General features: G+C 37.8%; 1 long non-coding RNA gene across 1 annotated transcript; it reads right to left on the bottom strand.

Annotated features, from left to right (window-relative positions):
- Window positions 1–8076: 8076 nt before the first annotated feature.
- On the bottom strand, window positions 8077–24312 carry LOC121424439. The gene is made up of 3 exons (XR_005971379.1): window positions 24229–24312; window positions 13318–13474; window positions 8077–9312 (listed from the first exon to the last, which is right to left on the bottom strand). It is a non-coding gene; the product is annotated as an uncharacterized LOC121424439 (long non-coding RNA).
- Window positions 24313–24736: the final 424 nt, after the last annotated feature.

Raw genomic sequence — 24736 nt, 5'->3', positions numbered from 1 at the left:
CACTTACAACATTAAAAGAAACAAAGAAACTATCGCTTAATCAAAAACAGTACGAACGTAATCAAAATGACATTTTGATCTATGACGCGATTCCTCCAATCCTAACTCGATTGTCAGATACATAATTCAAAGGAACTATCGCTGATGAATTAATGAACTCTGTCAATTATCTCATCATTATGAGGCTCATCTCGTCGGCATCTTTCTAATGTCCCAGTCCTACCGACCAAACTCGTCAGAAGCAGACTTCGAATAGAAATCGATTCCTCGCTATCGATTGGCCGCCTTCCTAACCCAATTAAATCGTTTCCTAGGGATTTGTTTAGGTGAAGAATATGAACTAAAACACCTTTGATTCCTTTCATGCTTGATATGATCTCTACTTTTCAAGGAAGAATGCGCGACCCATCGCGAGTCCTCTTCGACCATTCATGCTACGTGTACGGGTAATGTTGTCATTCCGGGCAGGGAGTTTTAGAACGTTTTTTTTTTACAAGAAGGGGACTTGGGACAAACTAACCATGAGATGCTTTTTGTTAAGTGATAAGAAGAAAATAAGAAACTGAGCTTATATTCAAGAAAACAAGATCTAACGACATCCATGGCCACTTAAAAAAACACTTTAGATCTTCTTAAGATTCCTTCAAGTTTTTCTTGGTTTGTATGAGTTGATGTATTTTAAACGCTACCTATATAATATGTTTACGTTACTCGTTTGTTTGTTTTTTTTCTCTCAGATTGCATGCGAACATTGTTCCCCTATATCATGCATTTAACTTGCTCAGTTGGTTGGCTCGGTAATTGTTGTCCCCGATGTGACAGGGTTATGTAGTCTGATGGTGTTGTTATAAGATCTTTACTTTCATTATGGCATGAAAAGGTCTTCTCTCTCGTCATTTATTTGATTAATTAACTGCTAATAAACATGAACTAGGGGAAACTTAGTATTCCGGGGGAAGCTGAATTTAAGAAGCACATGGACATTAAAACATCGGAAGCAGAGTCGCCAACATTGAAGCTGTTAAAGGTCTAAGTACTTGAATGGATTAAAAATAGTTTCATCAGTATCGATAGCGTATACTCGCGGAAAATAGATATTAAAGTAAGAGTGATTTTACACCTTGCAAAGAAACAAATTTGGATTAATTTGAACAGTACACATTTTAACTCTTTTCTTTCAGGTTCTCTGGGGAACATTAAAAGAGTGCCATGGGGCTTTTGGTGTTTGTCAATAGAAAGAATGATAAGGCCTGATCCAGCCCTTACTTGAACCATATCAACCATATATTTATTAGATCTTTGTTCATTATTCCGAAGGTTCGTCAATCCGAAAACGGTTCGTTATTCTGGAGGTTCGATAATCCGAAAACGAAATAAGGTTCGTTATTCCGAAGGTTCGTTGATCCGAAAACGAAATAAGGTTCGTTATTCCGAAGGTTCGTTGATCCGAAAACGAAATTAGGTTCGTTGTTCCGAAGGTTCGTTTATCCGAAAACAAAATAAGGTTCTTTATTCCGAAGGTTCGTTAATCCGAAAAATGAAATAATCGATGGCAAAGCTGGGAAACCCGGATGAATAAGCGTAGTTGAGGGGGGGGGGCACCATTGTTGTTCAATTGTTATTAGGATGGGAGAGTAGAGCAAAGCTTTCTTACTTTTACCTTGCCAAAAATAATTTATAACAAAAACAGATTTTCTAATCTAAAATGTATGCTTTAAAAAGTGTATTTAATTTAAAAAAACGACACATTTCTTTCCCAAGGGGCGTTCCAGGGGCGTTTACGTACGCATAATTTTTTCAACGAGATAGGCTTTTGATGCTCGTTCATGTTTTTTCTGTCATTGCTGGCCCTGCAAATATTTATTTTATTATTCATTTTATTTATCCGGTTTAAACATAGATAAATGTAACATGATACAAAGGCACAAAATGAACATGTTTGCAATGATTACAACTTACAAAAAAGACTATTGAACATCAAATAAATGAAATATAAATGCATTCAACGAGAAAACTATTATTAACAAAAAAGTATAAGAGCAGAATTATTATCATAAAAGTTATCCATTTAAATATCGCTATTGGAGTGCGTGTTGATGCATTTTGAAATTGTTTTGTCAAAGTTCATAATGTTCACGAAAAGATCCATTCTTGTTTAAATGTTTCCCACTTATAAACCTTAAAAAAATAATAAAAATTGCTTTCGGTGGAAGGCGGTGTGATTGTTTGGTCCAGAATATGGGTGATTAAGACCGCAAAAACCCGTTTTTGGCTGGGCCGGGGCAAAAAAGTCATCCGCAGCTAAATTTTGGATTAAAGAGGGATTTTGAGTAGTTTCGTTAGAATTCATATAGAAGTAGGCCTATACATACTAATGATTTTTTTTACAATCAGACCTGAAAATGAATATTTTGAGAACTTCATGGAATACATGAATTAGAATAAGTACTTCAAACGAACCTTATTTTATTTTCGGATTAACGAACCTTACTTCGTTTTCGGACTAACGAACCTTCGGAATTACGAACCTCATTTCGTTTTCGGACTAACGGACCTTTGGAATTACGAACTTTATTTCGTTTTCGGACTAACGAACCTTCGGAATTACGAACCTCATTTCGTTTTCGGACTAACGGACCTTCGGAATTACGAACCTTGTTTCGTTTTCGAACTAACGAACCTTCGGAATTACGAATGTATGCGAATTAAAACAATATGTGTGTATATACATATGTATAAAATATTAGATCTATCTGACTTTTGTTATTTGGGATAATTGTTATTACGAAGAAATTATGTATAGCTGTATTTGATAAGGAGGATGGACAATGCAGGAATTGGTTGTTGAAAATTCCAGAGGGCAATGAGCTCCCGCTGCCCCCCCCCCCTTCTTCCTCCTGCTGCGTATGGTCATGGAAAGGTCCAAATAATCATATTTTGTTCATATTCCGTAGTTGATTACATTGGTCAGCATGGATTAGTAAGCCCAAATAACGGTTGCCTCGAACAGCACAAAGGAAACAGAATTAGACTCATTATGTGTAAAGCCGTTCAGGTATAAAATTAAGAAAATCATTGGACCGAAGAGGGTATCCCGTGGGACTGCACTTACATGTACATCTTCATATATGATTCAAAACTTTATTAGAGATAGTGAATCAACTCACGTAAAGGCCTCCTTTCTGGTTAGTGCTGATGGTGTAGTGATCAGGGGGGGGGGCGCAAACCTTTGAAAACGATATTACAATTCCTAAGGGAGGATGTCCTTTGGTCAGGTGAGGTTCGTATATACAACATAAGAAATAATATTAACGATCACAGTATCAATAGAAAAAACAAAACAATTTCATGATAATAGCTATTACTTATTACAATGATTGCAATGAAATACCCCTCCCCATACATGTTGCACTCAACCCAGGTTAGGTGAATGGGTACCGGTAGGAAGAAATTCCTTGAATGCTTGAGCGCCTAGACAGCTCAGGTAAAGGAGGGGTAATAATGATAGCAGGGAACGCTGGTAGAACAGTTTTCGAAACTGAAGTGGCTACCATGGGTAAATATACCTATATTATTATTATTATACACACACACACCCTCACACACACACACCCACCCACACACACACACACACACACATATATATATATATATATATATACTGTGAAAGAAATGGATGAAGAGAACAATGGTAGGCGTAGCTTAAATCAAGGTTCCCCAGAGCTATCTGCCCTTTGGAAAATTGGCAATGCCGAAAAATGTCTCTGCCGGGAGTCGAACCCGGGCCCCAGCTTTGAACGCCGGTACCTTAACCACTAGACCACATAGTTGGGTTAGTGGCTAGGGCGACCCCGATCCGATTTACCGTCAGATAGACAGATTTTCGACACTATACCAATCACAATTTCCTTTGTCGAGTGTAGGTGGGTTTTGAACAATGACAAGCCGCCATGCCTCAGCTGGATCAAAGCTATTGCTTTGATACAATACACGTATGAGTGAAAGTATACAAATGTGTGAAATTATACTTGGCAACTCTTTTATTTATAAAATTTAAATTTATGTATACATATATATATTTCCCCCCTCTCTCTCTCCGACTTCATGTCCGTTGGAAATGCAAGAAAGGAATGTAATCTAATATGACTAAAGTATCGAACCGAACATTACCAATGAATACTATCATTACAGGAGGAATTTCGAGGAAAGACGGTTAACATGAAATTACTATACTATCATACCAAAAGGGTCCTGGTAACGATTTTTAGAGAGATGGAGCTCGTTTGGAAGAAAAATGACGGGTGCTTTAATATTTGTGATTTTTTTTTATCTGGGCGCCAAGGAGCAATATTTGAATGGACAGAACGAGAATGGCAGCTTTCCCAGACGCAATGGCAATTACATATTGCATTAGGTCGGGGGGGGGGGAGATGATGAAAATTGATTTAGCATGCAACAATGGATCAGTCGGGAAGCTTTAGTGACCAACAATATCCGTGCAGTACGTCGATAACGCAATTGAAAATGAAAATAAGGCTTATGAAGTAATCTTAAATTAATAATTTCACCAGAACCTCATTGCCCCGGCCTCAAACACAGTAAAAAAATTATACAACGCTGTTTACTATATGAACCTTACAGTAATTGTTCAAACAGTTTAAACAAGTGTTTAAATCTTAAGCGACAAAGTCTAATTTTCAATATCTAATTTTCAATAAATTAAACATGATTTTTAAACGGTTGAACAAATACTCTAAGGTTCATATAGTAAACAGCGTTGTATAAAATCTTAAACAGCGTTTTTACTGCGAACTTAGTACAATACCAACAACCAGAGGCAGATATAGGATTTATTTCATTTGGGTTTTTTGTTGCAAAAATAGAACTGCTATAAATGCTCAATTTTTAGAAATATATTACAAAAGGAGAGCGTGAATATTTGCCATGATATACACACCCAATACATGTACCGTCAAAATTATACTTAATGTCGCGTGAATTTATACCTACCAATGAAACAAGGATTTTTTCACATTTTACCCAACATGTTTCCTTTTCTCACTATTATGGTATTTTTTTACTCATCATTTATTTATCATATGCTTATAGTGTAACATATTTCTGCTCTTCTCAAATGGAGGAGACTACACATCACACTTGTGTTTCACCCATTTTTTACATTTTATTTAGGGGGCTGAACTCCAATACAACGAAAATACATTTTAATATTGGGCATGGCGGAATCCGACACTTTATTGGTCGTCAAATGACCATGAATGGTTCGAAAACCAAACCGACATCTGGGGGAGGAAGCAAATGAAATTATGATGACAGCCCCATTACTTCGCCATTCACCTACGTATTTGAAGAAAAACATCATCCAGCCCCGTACGATGTTTTCTATTTTTAAATGGAAGTGCGGAACTTCAATTCGCGATTTATCGTAAAGTTAAATATTGCAATCATTTGAAATCTAACCACCCTTTCACACAGTAACAAAAACAAAAATCGTTATTTGAATGATTCCAGTGAAAAATAAGGCTAATGACGAATTTCTAGCACGTGTGAAACCAAATTAGAACAAGATTAGAATCATGAACGACATTCACAATCACGAATTCAAATTCTATCCCGGAGGTGAATTCTAGTTAAGCTTCTTTTAAAGTACGGTACAAATTGTGCGTGTGAAAGGCTTGATCTCCAAAACGTCTTTTAGGGCGGAGCTTACCCGACCTTTCAAGCACTTCCGTAGATAATACAATTGTCATGCACTCATCGCAGTTTGCATTTGTGATGAAGTGCTTTGATTAATAAGTCACCAAGGACACATACCGCCTTCGCTCGGGAATTTGAATTCAAATCAGTTTTCGAGTGAGCGTGTAAAAGGTCCGATGATTCTGAAGACGAATTGGAATCATCTTTACAATGATGATTCAAGATTCACGTGTGAAAAGGCCCTTAGTTAATGACGCAAATAAACATAAAATTAGATGAAAAGGAGACTATAGAGAAAGCATAATTAACCCCCCCCCCCCAATTTTTTTTTCAAACACTAGATTGGGGATTAGTGGGATCATTTTTTTATGATGATTCATGGTCTTTATCATGATTAGAATCACGGAAATGATATCTAAAAGACCTCATGATCTTGGATACACCTGGCGTAAGCTAGTATCGGGCCTAAAAACTATTCTTGGTTGGCAGGGTTGTCAGTTAAAACCATCGTTTTAGACTGACCATTAATTACTGTTCAGCTCCCAGGATTATTGTGATTTGACCATTAAGGGGTCTTTGAATGGTTTTCGAGTGCGATGCCTAGTTCTATCATTGTTTGCTTTATCCTCGAAACGGTAAGTCAAGAAGTCTGGATTAAAAAGCCCTTGGACGTCGAACTCTCAGATCAAACACTCGACAACGAGCTACAGCGGCTTGAGCATCTCATCATCACCAATGAGAGGGGACGGTCCGCGGGGTAGGTACGGGGTAGACATGCAGCGAAAACGAATGGAATGGACAAGGTTCTACGACTTTGTATTACAGGGAGATTATGACTTGATCTCTGGTTTGAAAGGGTAAAGGGTTGAAATTGCAAAAAAAATGATTCAAGGGATGGTCCAGGCTGAAAATATTCATATTTAAATAGATAGAGTGAAATTCACAGAGCAAAATTCCAAAGATTTTATCAAAATCGGATCACAAATAACGAAGTTTGTAATTTTATCAATATTTTGTGAAAAAAAGGTTATACGGACATCGTCATGAGTATTCATTAGGTGGGCTAATGATGTTACATCCCCCACTTTCCCTTTTTCTTATATTCCATGAAATCATAAATGTATCATTTTTTTCATACTTGTGTAAATGATGTGTCTCCATTATGATGAAATAAGTTGCGGCAATAAATAAGTAGTGCACTTACTCAGTTTTCAATCCAGTTGTTTTAGTTCTTTGTAGTAAATTTGTAAATAAACCTAATTTCATGTAATAAAATAAATCATATTTACACAAGTGGGGATATGACATCATCAGCCCATGAACATGCCTAGAAACTGTTTCACCGGAATAATGCAAATCTTTAAAATCCAATAACTTCTTGATTTGTTATCCGATTTTGATCAAATTTTCAGCATTTTGCTTTGTGAATTTTACTTTATTTATTGAGATAAAAAGATCTCCAGCCTGGACCCTGGACCTTCCCTTTTAATAAGAAATAATTGATTAGGATAAAATTAGGAAGACAATAACCATGATAAAGATAGAAGAAAAGGAAAACTGGTCGTATGATTGAGGAAACCAAAAAAAGGGGAGCAGGAATGTAGTAAATAGTCTTGGGAAAATATTAAAGGAGAAGGGGGAGAAAAAAAGAAGATAAGGGAGAAAAAGAAGAAGAAAATAAGGAAAGAAAGAAAGAAAAAAAGAAAGAAGGAAGGAAGACAGAAAGAATGAAAGAAATAAAGAAAAAAGAAAGAAAGAAAGAAAAAGAAAGAAAGAAAGAAGATGAAGAACAAGAAGATGTATAAGAAGCATCTATGTTGGGTAGAATTTGAACTACGGGAGAGGACAAGGGAAACCCCGAACGTTTGACAGAAAAGTACATAATATCTTTGTAATTAGCACTATCATTAATAATCGTCATCTTTACGACCTTTGTCGTTGTATAAATTAGTATAATAATGATTGTGGTGTTTAGCATGCGGATCTGCTTTTTTCATAATATGTTCATATCTACTGCCGATATTTGTGAACTTCATACTTATCCACGGTAGTATTGATTATATTTTTGAAGTCAATATTTAATTTTGTATATAGTGTAAATACATTTGTGTTACAGTGTTTATATCTATATAATTTTATAGAATTTTGCTGATTATTTTACTCTATTTGTGTTTTGATAGGGGGTCTACATTTTACAAGCTCTGCTTTTTAGTAGGCCCCTCCACTTTTTTTTTTCATTTCATTGCTACGTTTCAATCCTGCTTATTTTATGCATTTTTTTCATTGTAAACATGATTACGAAATGTACTTTGATGATTGTGGAATATGAACATATCAATAAATAAATAAATAAAAACCGTTGCCTATATGTATGCAAACACACACGCACTAAGGGGCTGTTCTTTAGCGAAGGAGAAAATAAAGAGGACGAATTATGTTTAGAAAAACCAATCCCCCTCCTTCGTCCTGCATCTTGCTCCGCGTCACACGGCACCCCTATCTTTCTCCTTTTACGTAACTCCAAACTCCTGGCGGGAAAGGAATAGCTCGGGGGGAAGCCGTTGGGTTGCAAAAACGTTTAGAGAAAGATGAACAGGGGAAGGTCGGTAGCCATGGCAGCTGAAAGACATTGGATGGCCCAATTTCGGGTTATTCACTCTGGAAAATTGGAATTGACGTCTATAACTCACACTGTGACCCACTTATCTGAAGCATGAAATCGATAATGTGTGTGGTACGAGTCGGGCTGAATGAAACCCTCCGCACTAATGTTCATCGCTAATGAATTGTTAAAACGCAATAAATTGTTTTCCAATACAGTTGATTCTTTGTAGTGCTTGAAATCATTTCTTTTGTTGCTCGCACGGTTTGGATGGTAGATCATTCGTGGAAGAAGTGAAGCGAAATAGGCCCTATATATTTATAGTTCAAACAATGTTGAAAAGCAAAGCGGTGAAATGGGATATACAGAGGTACAGAGAGGGAAGAAAAAGAGGGTCAGAACATTGGAAGGTCATATTCTACAATCGCCCCACCTAATCAGTAAGAGTGTTCCCTCCTTCCCTCCCCTTTTTAATGAGAAAGGGAAACTACCTTAAGAACAGCTACCTGTAATGTAAGTGTTGCGCTTTCAAACGAATGCGACGAACCACACGTTGGTCATCCTTTCTCACAATTATGAACCCTAACTTGATCAATATTTACGAGGCAATGTTTCTCCCTTTTCCAGTGAAGTAACCAGGATCTCGATGGGATAGGCCTTAATACTCTTGCATATTTCATGGCCGAAATATGAACACTGCCTTGACTGTTTCCAATGAATAATAGATCCAATGCTGTATTCGTTTCCACCTGAAACCTGTCGGTTTGAACTTGCGAAACAGGTTACTCCGAGTAGGTGGGACCATTGAAGCGGTTCTAGGTTCGAAGAGGTGTTAACCACACGTTGCATAATGGAGGACGACTTTCCTTTCACTCTCAGTAATGCTTGTCAACCCTTGTAATGGCGTGGGCTCTGGCTAGATCAAGTCCATAGGGTTTCCATAGTCGCCGCTCAGTCGCAGAATTGCAATTTCTCATCTATCCTGAAATGGCTCTCTTTAAAACATGAAAAAAAAGAGGACGGAATTGAAAAAAAAAACAGCGCTGCATAGAAAATGTCAGGAAATTATAATTTGATGGTTTTCTGCATTCTTTTAATGTACTTAATTCCAAATTTTACAGAAAATGCATAATCATGATAATTCATAAATGATAAAGCTCTTTTTTTACGATCGCGAAAACCAACGGATCCCGCGAGCAACCTCTGGAGTTTGTACCGTAACCATTGTTAGAGATAGCGCTCCGGGGAACGTTTCATGAAAAGACGTGTCGGAGTTAAACCGATAAACCTTTTTTTTAACAATGCGCTTCTCAGCCAAATCATAGTCAAGGAACGGATCTGGCAACTTGTCAGACGACAAAATTGACGAAATCTCTCATGAAGTCTTTCAACAGAGGTGACCCGAAAACCATCTGACTGGGGTAGTCCATGCACAAAGAATGACGGATCACCGAAACCCAGTGGCCATCGGGCATCCGTTTCATAAAGTTTGTTACACTAACAAATTTGCAATAACAGTTAAAAGCTACTAAAATCCTTCAATCTGATTGGTTGACAGCAAACTTGTTATAGAAATTACTTTATCAAGTCTTTAAGGAATGGGACCCTAGTTGTCGAAGAACGAAGCAACACAACTCTAGTCTACTTTGAAGCTTGCAAACGGGAAGGTTGAATTTTAAATACTGCCTTTGGCTTAAAGGCCCCCTCGCACCTAAACGAATTGCCTATTATGTCTTGCGATGGCTGGCGAAAGGCATTTTTTTATATCGTTTTCAATGGTAACTGATAGTAAGTCATATTTACCCTTCGTATTTGGGTTCGTACACCTTCTAAACTAACAGCTGCGATTATTCTAATTTGTACGGAAATTTTGAACATGTTAAACATTTCCCGACGGATTGAAAAATCGTTGGTCATCTGTTTGAATTCGCGTCTATTATTTAGTCTGCGGTAATCATTCGTTTATCGTTCGTGTGTTATTGCCGCGCATAGTCCCTCATCGCACTTTTGCCAAAGTGGACCGATTTCAAAAGAAGCAACACGATGACACAAATGACACAAACGTACGATGACACAAACGTACAATAACGCCCGATCTATTCCCTCGTCTTCGTTTCTAATCGCACGCCATATCAAACCTTTGCTCACTGTTTGTTCGTCTTATTGGGTAATATCAACCGACTTCGGCTGCAATTTACTCAAAGAGGTGACCCGAAAAATCGATATCCTTCGCATGTCATATTTATCCTCCGCGTACCGTTCGTTGATAAAATTGACAATAGATACTGATGCATGATTTGACGGAAAATTTTATTTGAATTCGTTGAATTCGCGTGCATTTTTCCCATTCGTCAACCTTGGTCCGCTTACATTCGGTCAGGTGTGAGGGGGCTTTAAGCTCGACTTATCTCCATTGTATAACGTACAGTCGCTTTTATCTTATAAAGGGACGTTACTTGTTGATTCAAACGTGTTACCTTATGTTTCACAGATCGGGGTGCATTAACCATTCCTTTAAGATGAAAAATAAGCTTGCTTGAAATGCTCACGTGATGCAGATGATCTTACTTTATTTTAAAGATTTTTTTTCTGAAAGAAAAAATCGAAAATTCGTCTAAGGTTTCAAAAAATAATGAAGTCAAAGGGGGTTTATGTATCAGTCCGGACGAGCTATGTAACCGAAGTATCAAGCCCAATTTGAAGAGAATTATTAATGAAATGAATCGATTTTCATCCTATTAGATTTGCGAATTTTAGACGAAATGTAATTCAATGAGAATATTGCTGATAAAGCATTGAAAATAGCGGCTACATATTATGGAGGAGGGGTGACTTCGAAAAGAGGGAAGTAAAATGGGCTGAGCGATCATTAAAAGCTCTTCAACTTTCGTCGCGGGCGCCTCTTATTAGTATTGACTCCTTTCGCTCCGTTGCTCTCACTCTCACTTCTTGCCGGGGGCACGAATATAATTGATAGAGTCATTTAGTTGGAGAAGCCAGCGGCTGCAGCAGTTATTATACCCCTCCCCTCATCTTTTTCAAGGATTTGTCTTTCATTCAGATTGCTTGGGTTGGCCCCATGTCGTATTACGTCGAATATTAGCGCTATTATGTGCATAATAAAATCAAACTAATCGCTCGCATGCTATAATGTGCGGTGTATAATGTAATTTCGAAGCCTACATAGTTATCGATCATGAAAGACGCCACTTGATCTAATTCGGTAATATGATTTAATCCCTTTTCCCCTTGTTAAAACACTTCACATCTCTCAATCTTTAAACATGCCTGTGTAAGCAGTAATATTCGATCGGTAAATTCCGTACTGACGAGCTTGATATGCTATGATTTGACAACAATATACAGGGAGTTGTCTTAATATAGGCTGACATATTTCAAATTGGCGCTGATTGAAGACTTGCTCAAAAAACCGATATCAAACAAAGTAGTTAAAATTATACCACTTTGACCGAAAAAAAATAAGACGAACAACTTATCAATAGAAGTATGAGGACAATTTTTCATACAAAAGTCTTGTCTGCATGACATATTCCTTTAAATGATAAACTACCATCTCCATTAGTGAAAAATAAGAGCTATATTCTTAAAGATTTTCCCTGAACCACGTGGAGAAGAAAAAATATATACCACATCTCACATAGGATGCATTGAAACGAACAAGTTGTAAAAGCCTTTCTTTTAAAAGTATTGATGCTGTGCAATACAATATACATGTACAGTTATCGAGTATCAGCTTGTGATATTAAGTAGGGTTCTTCGAAATCGGGAGTACGCTCACTCCAAACGGCAGTCGATATTACCCATAATATCGAAGTCTGACGCTAAGAATATAAAGAAAGAACGATTATAGAGTACATAATGTGAAGGGAATATTTATAAAAGTTCATTATAGGCATGTTAGTAATGATTCATGGCTTACGAGGAAATAGGGGTTTATTCTCATCCAGATTAAACTTTATTAGAAAAATCTACAACAATTCCAAACGGTCATGACGAAAGTAGAAATAAATGACCGTCAAAAGGCAAGTAAATGACAAATAAACTACCACGGTTGCCGTGATGTGTGGTTTACGCTTTTTTTTAAAGTAAGACTACATTGACACAAAACCTAAACCATCTTGAATATTTGTCATTCATTTCCCTAATGACTGATGCGATAACTGAATCTCAATGCAGTAATATTCCCTTGTCAGTGGCGTTATTATGATCCATCAACATGGTGTGTGTGGCAAAATTTATCACTGGTATTTTGAAAATCACGAGCGAGCAAAACAAGCAAGTCAGTGAAAATGTTTACTTTATTTTTTAAACATGGGCCTCTAGCTTTGTGTTGGGTTTTGAAAAAAAAATACATTATTTTTCACTCTTTCCCTTCCTTTTCTTTTTTATCCTCCTCTTTCTTCGTCACGGTGCGCTTTGGATGTTAATGCCCACCCCCCCCCCCACCCCCTCCACAGCCATCCTCAGTACTTTGTAAAAAATGTTCGGACCATTACAAGCACAAAGTGCGATTTTTTTATTTATTTCTTTTTATTTCTTTTTTTTTTGGGGGGGTGAGGGGTCGTAGTTTGTTTTGCAGAAGTCATTGATAATTCAGTGAAAATCACATGGGGCCAATAATTTCTGGTTCGTTAAAGAACATACCATCAGATTAATACAAAATGGCTACAAAAAGGTAATTCATAAATGCATATAGCAAAATACATGAAGAGTTACAGGACACATTCTCGGTGTGACAGACTCAATCGCATGCGCGGAACTACTGTACATCAAGGGGTTTCAACAATATCCGATTCTCAAAATGATGCATTGCCCATTTTGTCCCGTTTTAACTACTCATTATCGATGACTCGACCACCATCGATCACGCCAAAGCAAATATATGCACAAGATTAACATCTCTCATGATTTATTAGCGTAAAACTGATGATCGACTGTTTTCCGTTGGCTCTTTGAATGTCACATCTGTAATTACTTACCGTTATCTAGCTGTTGCATTTCCTGTTCGATTGGGTTCTTGATAAAATGGCGCCTTAATCAACGATACTGGGACATTGGTAAACTTTCAGGTATGGAGAGGCCATCTATTCGGAAGTCAGTGGCTCCTCCACGGAAGATCAGGAGATCCAAGATTTCCTTTTAGGTAGTATGATGAAAAGGATACAGCAAAGCATTAAATAGCGAGGTTTCTGCCTTTGAAAATTATTATACTCTCATTTATTACACTAGAAAAGAAATGTCAGCCTCCGCTAAGTCGAATTGCATCCCTGTTACCCAAAACATGTGATTGCATCGATCAACGATACTGTGTGGGGCACTGACATTACAAAGAGAAAGAAAACGAAATGAACAAAATGAAATTCTACCTTATTTTTTTCTGAATGTAAGACTTTTCCCCATACACCACATTCTAGACCCTCAAATTTGTTTTGCACTTAACAAATTGTGGAGTGTCAAAAATATTTGCCTTTTTATCGATACTCCACTCCCTTGAAAATGTTTGTTCAATGGAGATGAGTATATGTGTGCTTAAATGTAACATTTCATTTTCCCAAGATTTCTTCAAATAATCCTACCACTCATCAGCAAAATGATTTTTTTTTTGTTTAATGTTTACCCTTATTCCCTATATCATGCCTTTAAACCGATAAGGATTTACCCCCACGTAGAAAAACAACAAAATGGTCAAACCACTCCGTAGTCAAGACGGATAGGCCGATATCTTTTTCGTTAAACGCGTCCTCTTTTACCATCTCGTGCAAAGCAAGCATATATGACAGAAAAGCAGGCTAATTAGGCTGTAAAGAACGAAATGAGGGGGGTTGAGTCTGGGGCTTTGCGGCGACGCCAATCTAATGGGAATCCAAGGTCGTATTATCACTAAAACGGTGTTTGCTCATGTTCGAAAGATGTTATTCCGGTGACGGGGTCTAAATTTCATTCCCAAGAGGTGATAAACATGGTGATTTATTACGAGATGTTCAGGGATTGTTCCACCGGAGGATTTCTATATTCCTAAGGAAGCAGTCATGAAGCAGCGCGGGGGTATACTTAGTCCTGGACCCGTCGCATAAAAGTTATACCATTATGGTAACTTTGCCATCCAGCGGTAACTTGCATGGAATCGTCCATTCTGATTGGCTGATGATCATCGTTACCAGAGTAGTTACCATTGGGCGGCAAAGTTACCATAATGGTAACTTTTATGCAATGGTGCCCAGGACTATGTACCCCGCACTGCTTCATGACTGCTTCTTCAGTGATGCTTCCTAAGGATAATTCCTCGAATGATAACTCCCCGAAGTACTGTTCCCCTGAAGACTGCTCCCCAAGGCATGCAAGGACAATTCCACCTGGAGGATCACTCTCAAAATGAGTGCTTAAAGACTGCTCCCCAGAGGGCAACTTATACCCTTGAAGATAACTCCATGACGGACTGCGCTGTGTGCCCGTTTCAGGACTGCAACTGTTGTAACTTTGCGATAGTGGCAACTACCATGGCAACATGGCTCAGCAGCCAATCAAAATCAAGGTTGCCATGGTGGTTGCCACTATGGCAAAGTTTCCACCGTTGTAACTCTTTAAGAAACGGGCCCCAACCCCCAGGACTACCTCCTAGGGGGCTGCTCCCCGGAGGAATACTCTCCCGAAGGGTTATCCAAATCCCCTTAAGATTCCTCTTCCTCCAGATGACTGCTCCCCTTTGTGTCGGGCCAGTTTTCCAGTTATGAACCAAACCCTAGAGAGTGTGGCGGGTTGTAATAATAGTGCGAATTACTTAATGCAAGACCTACGTGACTGGTCTTGGAAACAAAGGTTGGCTAACTTTGAAAACAAAGAAAGTAGACTGATCACTTAAACTAATTTCGTTAAATTGGGTTTTGGTGATCTACATTCAGAAATTATTTCCGATTGAAAACTATCCAACAGTGTGTAATATTTACAATTTTAGTAGGTCAGTTTCATTTCAAGACCGAATTAATTTTCTACATAATTAAAACTGGTGTGGCAATAGTCGCCGACACTTATGAGCAAAGCCGTTTCGACCTAATTACTGCCTGACTTTAAAGACGTTGTTAATTATTATCATTGAATATAACCTCATAAACCTTGACGGGGTGCTTCGCGGAATGAATAATTGACCTTGGATTAGGGGATATTACATGACGTCCTCACCTATTCACCATGAAATTGTGGCACAGTTAAAGTAAGGAATTCCTGTCATGTAATTATTGAAATATAGAGCAAGATGATAATTCATGATTGAAATGAGGTGGACACAATCAGTCAATCCCATGCAAGAAGAATAATGGGGTAGGGAAGGGAGCGGGGCTTGGTTCCTAAAGAAACTTCGCTATCAAACTGTGGCGAATCCAGGGAAGGCAAAAGAGGGAATCTGCCCCCCCCCCCCCTCCCTCATGTTTTGTGGAGGTGTTCCTTCGTGTTCTTGTGCACCTCTTTTCATAAGTAATTAATAAGAGTTGAAATACGTTCCTTTTAGTGAACCACTTGAGGATCCCTTTTCAAGGGTTATTTTTCATTTTGGGTAGGACAATAAGGCCCCTTTTAGGGGCAACGAGAACCTCCTTTTGGGGAATGGGGGTAGACAAATGGAATATGTTCCCTGTTATTTTTTATAAATTGAGTCCGACTGGTCTGCAAGGCTTTTGATCATTATTCCTTCCCTCCCTTCTTTGACATTCTGGTTTTCCCGTTTCATAATGGTAGTAAAATTCAAGTTTCTTTCTGTTATTGGTGGCTGTTCTGGCAGCAAATGTGCTGATGGTTAAAATGAATGGAAAAGGACAAGGAAAAAAACGACAAAGCAATATCCTTCAAAGTAAAGGTCAGTGTTTACACTTTGAAGGAAATTACCCGAATTCCGGGAAATCCAGACGTTTTCCAGGTAATTTCCGGGAAATGAAAAAATTCCAGGAAATCCGAAAATTACAATGAAACAACAATTAAATATAGCAACTACTAATATTCATGTTATATTTACATGATTTTAACCTCCAAACGTAGCTCAAAATTTTTCGCTCGCGCTTCGCGCTCGCATTTCGTAATGTTGTTCCTATTTTTAAAGAGGGCGGGGACAAAAAAAATAATAAATTCCCTCATTTTTGCCACCTGGAACAAATTTACACTCGTTGTATTATTGCCCGATTTTCGTTAATAATCAAACTTGAAAATTCCAGGAAATATTTATGAATTTCAGGAAATTTGGAATCCAATTTCGGGAAATGTATTTTGGAGCTGTGGAAACACTGGTAAAGGTACTGATGCTTGTCCAAGAAGACCAGTAGATTTAACTTCATGATCATCATTACCATGATTACATCATCATCATCATCAAAGACCATTGATAAAAACAATTCGGTTGATGAGCACGGATGGAGGGTGCGAAGGTTGATTATAACTGAACGCAGACATCATTAACGATTGATGAGCACAGGCATGCCTATCTTAAAAGAATTAAATCATTATTGATGATCGAAATTGGGCGATACACGAGTTCGTGACACTCATTAAAATGGGGAGTCGTAACAGTATTCTTATTAACTTTTAGCGCGTCGAATTTATTCTTGCACTCTTGGTATCATTTTGCTTCGACCGCACTCTAACAATTTGCTTTTTTCTAAAGAGCCTTTAAGATAAAACTTTTTTCATACTATTTTTTATGATTGATTGATTGCATTTATTCTTTTTCATTCCAAAATTTAACAAAAGTTACAATGTAAAGCATAACACAAAAATATCATATACAGAAATGAAAAAAGGGAACCCACTGGAAAGCAAAGCTTGTTAGTATGGGTTCCCTGCAATAAATAGTTAATTAAAGTATATCTTTGATCAATAAAATTCAATTCGTAAATTAAAAAGGTTTGTACAATGAAAAAGAATACCAGTGGGGTCAAGCTTTTTATGTTTACTCACTAAGTTACAATTAACAGAAAAAAATGTTATATCATACCCCTGCTGTATAAAAAAAAACTTGAGTTCAGGAGTGTGTGAACAGACAATCACTTTGACAAGACAGGACGAATACTAAAAACAAAACAAAGACAAAAACAAAAACGGCACACACAAACAAAAACAGAACAGGACAAGACAGCAAAAAAAAAGGAAAAGAAACAAAATGGCACACACACACAAGGCTGACTATCTAAATTCTTTAGTTTCCTATGAGGGACAAACCAAAATAAGATTGAATATTCCAATCTAATAGATTTAGAACTCAGTCATATCAATAAAATCTAAATCTATTTCATGCTTGGTTCCCCACCACAATATATTAAATCTGATTGGGAACGAACAAGGAAGTCGAAGGAACAAGTGATTCAGAAATCAGTCTGTTTTGGGACCAAAAACCCGTTCCTTGTAAAAAAAAAAGAGAGAGAGAGAGAGAAATGAATAATGTATAAAAAAAAATAGAGGCCCATAATAAGGTCCAACGTCCAACTTGACAAAGAAGTGGACAGTCAGATCTGACCAGGTTTCATCGTATCGTATTCCGTATCACTTTCTTTAAAACAAAAATGGAGGGTTCCCAACGGACTGATTTCCGAGTAAAATCTGACCCGGGATTTTTTCTTCTTCTTCAAAGTGAAGAGCTTCATCCATTTCTTCTTCTTTTGTTCAGTTCAATCACAATGTATCACAATGGTAAATGAGAACTGCACAATAAACAAACTGAAGACAGATATTTACGCCGTAAATCAGGTTCCGAGATTTGTAGATATTGCCAGCAATACGGCCGTGTTTGCATATTTATAAGACAACACTTAACCCAGCTTCCAAGGAATAAAATAAAGTGTTTAAGTACCAGAATCACTTTGCTTTGCACAGTGGACCCTTTATGTGCCCTAATAGCTTAGCGAATTGTCCTTTTGAGAATGAATCGTGTCCCTGGCAATTTATCATGTGTATTACCTTTCTTTTATTTCCTTCTCTTATCTTCTAATCTCTCCCTCTCTCCCCATCTCCCCCCCCCCCCCCTCTCTCTCTCTCCTCTACATTACTGGCGTAAATCCGAGCGGTGAAACCCATTGTTCAGGGGTGATTTATTGTTTCAGCCCCCCCCCCTTAAATAGTACATGACGTCACGGATTTACGCCAATGATGGTCTTTATATATTATATATATATATATAACATATATATATATAATATATATATATATAAATATATACATACCGAGGTTTTTACCTGACCGCTAAGGAAGCACGAATACCTGTGAGCAAGCAGCCAGGGGACCAACGGCTTAAGGTCCTCTCCGAGGGACCTGGTAATGAGGATAAATGCCTTACCAAAGGGCACTAGCGCACCACTTGGGAATCGAACCCGGGTCACTGGAATCAGAAACCCCCGCTCTACCGACTGGGCTATCGCGCCTCCCTAAATCTGCATCATTTGATTCAACCTGTTCCCCCTCTTGGTAACGTGAAAGTAAGCTTTAATTGACCTTTTCTCTTGTATAATTGGTTCGGGTTTGTACTAGGAAACACGAAACACAACCCCTACCAATGTGATGTTAAAAAAGTGTGCGATCCCCGCAGGCTTTCTCTCTCCGTCCCTTTTCATAAAACTGATTTCAATCTTTGAAACTCTCGACTAGAACGCGTGGGGTTTCCAAGGGAGCACAATCTATCATAGCCATTACCGACAGTCAGACAATCGAAGAAAAAAAATGCCGTGTGATGTAGCTCATAATTATTTCATTTAAAAAGACGAGGTTTGCTACATTGCTGAAAAAAAGATAATTTCAGTTAAAATCTTAATCAATCTAAATTTATTAGTGTTGTATCTCTGACAAAGTTTGTTAAAAAATTATATTTTTAGTTTTTTAATATATATCAAATCAATCCAGTTGAATGATTCAAAATATGAATTAATAAAGGAATATAATTTACAAAAGATATTCAATAACCAATGTTAACATTCAGAAAGTCTCATCACTATTCATGATATACAAAAAAATATTTTCATAAGTTTTCTCAATAAAAAAAGCACTGAATAAGTAATCAAAAAGAAAAGAAACCGTGATGGTTAAACATGTTTTATGTACATGTTCTCATTGTTTTTTTTTATTTTAATGAGGAGTGGAACATGTGAAATTATGAGCTAAGGTTTGAAAATAACAACTATCTAATCTGTTATTGTGTCCATGGAATCTCTGCTCTGTTTAATCTTAATTAAAAATCTTTCATCCTAAATTTGGCCCTTTTTACATATTTTTGTAACTAGATAATAAAGTAGTCTATGTTCGTCTTAACGTTGGTTTAAAATAATCACCGTTGTATTCGCGTGGCGATATATAGGTCTGCTAAATTTATTACAAGTAAGTGTAGAATGGATAATAAAATACTTTATTTTCTACCTGTTACAGACTTTTATTTCAGGGCATCGATGAAATGTAATACAGCATTATAAATCAATAAGTAGTTTGAATATTTCATGGACACGACTAGGGTTTAGTTCTCTTTCCCAATTTGAGATAGTAGAAACGCATGAGCAATTTATTCCTCATTATTTATGTATTGAGTTATAAACGGGCTTCTATCACGATGTATTTTATCGCCGTCTTAGCAACAGGAATAACAGGGGACGCCCCCCTCCTCAACACCACCACCATATCCAAATATCAACTGGGGGTACAAATGACGGGGGGGTTGAGGGCCATGGCCCCCAAAACAATTCATGACCAAGAGAATGAAGTTAAAAAAAAAAAAAAAAGAGGATAGGAAAAGTGGTAATATATGATATTATTTCATGAATATTATGTCAAGATTCCCCCCCCCCCCCGTCGTCACCCCCGACTTCAATTATGATATGCACTTTCTTCAAAATTTTAATCTAAACGCCCTTACAGGCACCTACAATGTAACGATCAGTGGCGGTTCCAGGGGGGGGGGCACAACCGGCCCTTACCCCCACCCCCTTTAGAGTCACAATCAAATTTGTTATGTAAATATACATTCTTTTTAATTCAAGTGTGCCCCCCCCTGCCTGTCAAATTTTCATCAGGAAAATGTGGCCCCTCCCCCTTTTTAAAAACCCTGGATCCGCCCCTGCTGACGATGATCATGAAAATAGGAGGGTTGTCATGCTTTCACGGATTCTTAGACCTTGCGAGGTTATTTGAAAAGCGGTTCGATATGAAAAGTTTGGTGATAGCAATTATTACTATTGGTGTTTTTTTTTTCAGGGTTGTCATGGTAGTAAATAACGAAAATAGATACGAAATTGAAACTCTTCCATGCTGCTCCAATATGGTCGTGGGTTCGACTATTTTTCTTGGACGCCAAATTTCAGAACTTCACCCAATTTGTGTTTGTTTTTTTTTTTTTTTTTTTGGGGGGGGTCAGATTTATGTCATTAAATACCTTATATTGGACCTCATTAATGACCTTATTGGTCGTCTAGCAGGCAAGGACCGCTCGACCCTCTGCACCTATGCCTGTCCTTATGTTATACACATATCCGCCTCCAGTCAGTATCTAGTTGATATTATATCTAGTAATTAATGACGTATTAATTATGATGACTAATGATGAGTCGCGTTTTCAGAATTATTATGTCGTTCTTCAGGGACCGTAGAACATTTTAGTGGAGGGAGAGGGACTGACACGTCGAGATAATACAACCGCGGATCAGCCCCATACCGAAATAAACATATAATAAAATAAAAACCAATGATGAGCAAAGGGTATAAGAAAGGGCATCGGTGACATCAACTTCCCATAAATGTTTGTTTATGCAAGGAGCGTAGCGACTGAGCGAGAAGAGTTCATTTTTTATTAACTATCAGGGCTGAAACATAGCAATATTTGACAGGCCTACAACATGGTAAATGGTGTAGATTTTTTTTTCCTGATTGCTAAGAAAGCATGAATGCTTGTAAGCAAGCAACCAGAGGACCGATAGTTTAAAGTAAAGTCCTCTCCGAGGGATATCATCAGCTCATATAATAGATAATCAAGATGACGTGCATAATAGTATAACTGTTTTCATAAAATATTGCTAAGTTTTGAAATTCGATAGCTTTAGTTTGATGAAATTTTCAGCATTTTGCTCGGTGATTTTTGCTCTATTTATTTATATATAAATATTTTCAGCCCGGAGTACCCTTTTAACAGATGGAATGCAGCAGTATACATTAATAGTTTGTAATACTACATGTTGGTCGTCCAAGAAAGGGGGGGGGACTGTAGCCCTCCGCCCCGTCCCCCCCCCCCCCATCCGCGGCCCAGGAAAAGATATAATTTCACAATGCTACAATGACACTCCCATTTTTATTCCGATATTTTGGGATAAACTTTACGGCAGATGTGCCAAGGTTACGAAGAAAAATCAGTTGGTTCTCAAACCACAGAACAAAAAGATTAAACAAAAGATTTGGGGTACAGTCCTCACATAAAGCTTCCTGACAATAAAACGAAATCAGTGTACCAGGTATCGTTGAATTGGAAAAATAACATTACAGAAAGAGGGCGCTATTTCTATTCAACAGTAAAATTACAATTTCTACAAGAATCCATGGATAGACATGACTGTGGTATATATGATTCACATTATCGAACCTCTACACAAATTTTAGGCCCTTTCACGCGGTAAAAAAATCGTAATTTGAATGATGATTCCAGCACGTGTGAAACACAACTAGAATCACGAACGCTAATCACTCAAATTACGGTACGACTTTTACGTGTGAAAGGCTTGACCTCCAAAACATCTTTTGGGGCGGAGTTTACGTGTCCTTTCAAGCACTTCCGTAGATAATACAATTGCCAGGCGCTCATCGTATCGATGCAGTGCTTTGATTGACAAGTCACCAAGTACACCTTCGCTCGGGTATTCGAATTCCAATCACAGTTTTCGAGTGAGCGTGTGAAAAGTTTAATGATAGAGGGGCCTTTTCATACGTGAATTTTGAATCATCATTGTAATGAAGATTGCTAATTTTATCGTGACTGTGATCAGCGTTCGTGATTCTAATCATGTTCTAATTTGGTATCCCACGTGCTAAATATTCGTCATTAGCCGTATTTTTTTTTCACGAGAACCATCATTCAAATTACGATTTTTTTTTACCCTGTGAAAGATCGGTAAGACGAATGGCAATCATCATTACGATGATGATTCAAGATTCACGTGCGAAAGGCCCTAAAACAAATGAGATTCGTCTGTCTGCATCTCGCTCCCCCCCGCCCCCCCCCCCCCCCATTTCTCTCTCTCTATTATTTGGGGACTGTCTTTCTACGATTACAAATTAGCATTAGACACCGTTAGTCAAACATTCAAACATTAAAAGTCATCTGTTATTCATGTTACTGGTAAAAGCTGTAGTTGCATTTCCGGCAAACTGAAGCAAAGGGGTTTAGTCTCATGGGTTGCATAAAATCGTAGCGAACTTTCTTTTCGCATGTGTCACTGCAATGAGACAGAAAAAAAGAATCTTGAATAATTGGTGATATATCGATTTCGCTGACGATATAGCTGACTATAAAAAACAATCGATAGCCCACCAAGAACAACTCCGACAAAGAGCATGATGAAAAGCATCACATCAGCTTGTATCGTATGTGGATGTTTTTCGAGTATGCATGTTCTTTAGCAGGCCTTCGGGTGATCCATTTCGTCGCACTTGAGCTATGAATTAATGGGTACTTATTCCCGACAAAATTGCTAATATCGAACAATGTCGTCTGCATAAGAGATGTTTATTTCCATTTTATGGGTAGAAAAGGGGGCGATATGATTGCGACAAGCAATGAAAATGCCACATCAATACTGTTTATTTTAAGTTTTAGAGATTTGTATATGGTACTTATAAGCATCAGACAATCGTATCTAAACCACAGATCAAAGGGTGACGTCAAAGGTGACTATTTTTCTAAACCCAAATTTCTCTCTCTCCTTATCCCCCTTCGTCCATCTCTCTGTTTCTTTCTCACTTCATTTTTTTCCGTAATCATTTATTCATTTTATTTTTTATTTGACGTTCACCAGACCTTTTGACAACTGAGACCAGCGAGCATCAGGAATGGTTAAAGATTAAAGGTACAACGATGCATCATTGAGGGACTTGCATTATTGACGCATTTTCGCCGGTCCCGTCGGAGCAATGAGTGTGACATGGCAGACGCGCGGGAATGGCACGTGTTGCAGAGCATCCCACATCACCACAAAACCTTTTTTCTTTGCACGGGATCGCCGGTCACTAACTATCAACACTGCTTGCACATGTCGTGTCTGAGTGACGCATAAAAAAAACACAAAAAAATAATAAATTATGACAGGCAAGACTGATTAGGAAAAGATCAGAATATCAAAATATTAGCCTAAATTTTATTTCCAATTCGTCTAATGCCAATACGTCCAATTACCAACTCATCTACTATAATTTAGTCTACCATTAGTTCGCCCAATATTAACATGGTCTACTTTCATTTAGTCTAATGTCATTCCATCTAATAACCAGTTGGTCCAGTAGCCATTTAGTCCATATACCATTTGGTCTAATTGGACTAAGTGTTAAATATTGTGCAAAATGAATGAAAATAAAGTCGATATTAGACAAAGTACTGATTATATATAATACGAAATGGTGATTAGACGAAGTGATGATTGGACCAAATGGTTAGACGGAATGTGATGGATGGAATGGCATTAGACTAAATGAGTGGACGAGTTGGCAGCAGACGAATGGGCAATTTGACTAGAGCCTATAGGGCCTGACCCACTCACCCCGCACAAGTTGTAGCTGTAACCGGTAATTTAAATCAATGCGCTTTTCGCATATCATGGAAATGTGGGCCCATTAACTTGTGGGCCCTCATAAGAAATTATTCACCATCAAAATCTTATAAAATTTATAAATGTACATACCTTGACAGAAGCTTATATACTTTTTATTGATGCCTCAGCTGATGCCATTTTCTGTCTGTGTAGATCAATATGAGGGAAGACAGCAGGTCCGGATCGGATTATCATTGTTTTTTTTCCCCCTTTGAGACGGATGCCGGACTCAAAGTCAGTCATGCAGGGCAGAAACCTTTTCAGACTTGTCTACAAAAGGGCTATTCAGACTTAACACGTTCAATGACAAAGAAAATCACTCAGCTGAGGCATATTTCTTAGAACAAATTCGCAAGGAATTTAGCTCGTACCTGTTGTGTTCAGCATCGTTCTATTTGTTAATTGCATGGTGTCGGAGACATGGGGGGGGGGTGCGAGGTTACTGATAAGAGGGGATGTATTTTCTCTCTCTCTTCATTGAATTACCGCGGTGTTATAGAGTAACTCGACAAATGATTATCGTTTTATAACTTTCTTCTCCTTTTTCTCTTTTAGATATTCAAATTATTTTGAATATTTGCAGCTTACAATGTCTGAA

The sequence above is a fragment of the Lytechinus variegatus genome, chromosome 11, assembly GCF_018143015.1.
Source record: "Lytechinus variegatus isolate NC3 chromosome 11, Lvar_3.0, whole genome shotgun sequence".
NCBI lineage: Eukaryota > Metazoa > Echinodermata > Echinoidea > Temnopleuroida > Toxopneustidae > Lytechinus > Lytechinus variegatus.
This window is presented reverse-complemented; position numbering and strand designations above follow the sequence as displayed.